Here is a 3665-nt window from a genome sequence, read left to right on the forward strand (position 1 = left end):
AAGTCTTAATAGTCTATTATAAATGTCAAATTAGAACATGTAGTAGACATGAGAAGAAAGAAAAATATGAGATAAATACTTAACAATATGTAATCTAACAGGTCTTAATTATTATCAGTTTAGCTGATGAATCTGCTATTACAAATATGCACTCATTCAGTAGACTCATGATTCTGACAATACGAGCTGTACCACCTAGCTAGATTAGGAAGTTAAATAAAACCTTTTAGCTACTTGGATCAAGTTAGTATTTAGTGCCTACTATTTATAATTTTCAAAATGTTTCTCTAATTTCTTTTAAAAAATGCAATGAAAATTTACTGAGTACCCTAGTATATTCCAGGTGGTAGGGATAAAAAATAAATGTTAGAACCCCAGTCTTCCAGGAACCTGAAATAATTTTGATTTGGGTTGAATTTTTTCCTCTTTTAAATATAAATTATATGTCCATAATAATAAAATTTCTTAGCTCAAGCACACAGGTGAGATGGACAAAATACTAACAATTTTCATATCTATTGATATTTATCGGTGTATAATGTACATATTTCTCTTGCTATCTGTGTGTATATATATGTATGTGCATATGAATATATACATGTTTCTATATATCACTGTGATTGGAAAAATGAAGGCAATTAATATTTATAGAAATATACATACATATTTTTGAAAACATGTAGTTATATTTAGATCTGATTCTTCAATTTTTTTAGATTTTTTAAATTTAAATTTATTTTTATTAAAGATATTATTTGAGTTTTACATTTTTCCCCCAATCTTGCTTCCCTCCACCCTTCCCCCCACAGAAAACACTCTGTCAGTCTTTACTTTGTTTCCATGTTGTACCTTGTTCCAAATTGGGTGCGATGAGAGAGAAATCATATCCTTAAAGAGAAGAGAATTCTAATAGGTAACAAGATCAGACAATAAGCTGTTTTTTTTTCTAAATTAAAGGGAATACTCCTTGCACTTTGTTCAAACTCCACAGCTCCTTATCTGGATACAGATGGTACTCTCCTTTGCAGACAGCCCAAAATTGTTCCCGATTGTTGCCCTGATGGAATGAGCAAGTCCTTCAAGGTTGAGCATCACTCCCATGTTGCTGTTAGGGTGTACTGTGTTTTTCTGGTTCAGCTCATCTCACTCAGCATCAGTTCATGCAAATCCCTCCAGGTTTCCCTGAAATCCCATCCCTCCTGGTTTCTAATAGAACAATAGTGTTCCATGACATACATATACCACAGTTTGCTAAGCCATTCCCCAACTGAAGGACATTTACTGGATTTCCAGTTCTTTGCCACCACAAACAGGGCTGCTATAAATATTTTTATACAAGTAATGCTTTTGCCCTTTTTCCTCATCTCTTCAGGGTATAGACCCAGTAGTGGAATTGCTGGGTCAAAGGGTATGCACATTTTTGTTGCCCTTTGGGCATAGTTCCAAATAGCTCTCCAGAAGGGTTGGATGAGTTCGCAGCTCCACCAACAGTGTAATAGTGGCCCAGATTTCCCACATCCCTTCCAACAATGACCATTATCCTTCCCGGTCATACTGGCCGATCTGAGAGGTGTGAGGTGGTACCTGAGAGAAGATTTAATTTATATTTCTCTAATAATTAATGATTTAGAGCATTTTTTCATATGGCTATAGATTACTTTGATCTCTTCATCTGTAAATTCCCTTTGTATAGCCTTTGACCATTTGTCAATTGGGGAAATGGCTTTTTGTTTTTAAAAATATGTCTCACTTCTCTATATATTTTAGAAATGAGTCCTTTGTCAGATTCATTAGTTGTAAAGGTTGTTTCCCAATTTACTACATTTCTTTTGATGTTGGTTACATGGTTTTATCTGTGCAAAAGCTTTTTAATTTAATGTAATCGAAATCATCTAATTGGTTTTTGGTGATATTCTCCACCTCTTCCTTAGTCATAAACTGTTCCCCTTTCCATATATCTGACAGGTAGACTAGTCCTTGATCTTCTAATTTGCTTATAGTATTGTTTTTTATGTCTATGTCCTGTAACCATTTGGATCTTCTCTTGGTAAAGGGTGTGAGGTGTTGGTCTAATCTAAGTTTCTTCCATACTAACTTCCAATTTTCCCAGCAATTTTTATCAAAGAGGGAATTTTATCCCAATGGCCAGACTCTTTGGGTTTATCAAACAGCAGATTACTATAATCATCTCCTGCTTTTACAACTAGTATATTCCACTGGTCCACCACTCTATTTCTTAGCCAATACCAAACAGTTTTGATGACTGATGCTTTATAATACAATTTTAGATAGGGTACGGCTAAACCCCCTTTTGCACATTTTTTCATTAAGCTCCTGGCAATTTTTTTGTACATATGAATTTACTTACAATTTTTTCTAAATCATTAAAGTAATTTTTTTGGAATTTTGATTGGTAGGGCACTAAACAGATAGTTTAGTTTTGGTAGAATTGTCATTTTTGTTATATTAGCTCTACCTATCCATGAGCAGTTGATATTTGCCCAGTTATTTAAATCCACTTTAAATTGTTTTCAAAAAGATACTGAGTCTGTCTTGGCAAATAGACTCCCAAATATTTTATATTGTCTGAGGTTACTTTGAATGAGATTTCTCTTTCTAGCTCCTCCTGCTGTTTCTTGCTAGACATATATAGGAAAGTTGAGGATTTATGAGGGTTTATTTTATAACCTGCAACTTTCCTAAAATTGCTAATTGTTTCCAGTAGTTTTTTAGGCGATTTCTTGGGATTCTGTAGGTAAACCATCATGTCATCTGCAAAGAGTGAGAGTTTTGTCTCTTCCTTCCCAATTCTAATTCCTTCGATTTCTTTTTCTTCTCTGATTGCTGATGCTAATATTTCTAATACAATATTGAATAGTAGTGGTGATAATGGGCACCATTGTTTCACCCCTGATCTTATTTGGAATGCCTCTAGCATCTCCTCATTGAATATAATGCTTGTTGATGGTTTCAGATAGATATTGCTAATTATTTTAAGGAACATTCCATTTATTCCTACACTCACTAGAGTTTTTAATAGGAATGGATGCTGTATTTTGTCAAAAGCTTTTTCAGCATCTATTGATATGATCATATGATTTCTGATTGGTTTGTTGTTGATATAATTGAGTATACTAACAGTTTTTCTAATATTGAACCAACCCTGCATTCCTGGAATAAATTCTACTTGATCATAATGTATTATCCTAGTGATAACTTCTTGTAATCGTTTTGCTAAGATTTTTTTTTTTTTAGGATTTTTGCATCTATATTCATCAGGGAGATAGGTCTATAATTTTCTTTCTCTGTTTTAACTCTTCCTGGTTTAGGTATCAGCACCATATTGGTTTCATAGAAACAGTTAGGCAGAGTTCCATCTTTCCCTATTTTTCCAACGAGTTTATATAGGATTGGAACCAATTGTTCCTGAAATGTTGGGAAGTATTCACTTGTGAATCCTTCAGGCCCTGGAGATTTTATTTTTAGGGAGTTCAGTACTGGCTTGTTGAATTTCTTTTTCTGAGATAGGGTTCTTTGGGTATTAAATCTCTTCTTCATTTACTCTTGGCAACTTATATTTTTGTAAATATTCATCCATTTCACTTAGATTATCAAATTTATTGGCATAGAGTTGGGCAAAATTATTTCGAATTATTACTTTACTT

The sequence above is a fragment of the Macrotis lagotis genome, chromosome 1 (genome assembly GCF_037893015.1).
Source record: "Macrotis lagotis isolate mMagLag1 chromosome 1, bilby.v1.9.chrom.fasta, whole genome shotgun sequence".
NCBI classification, from domain to species: Eukaryota; Metazoa; Chordata; class Mammalia; order Peramelemorphia; family Peramelidae; genus Macrotis; species Macrotis lagotis.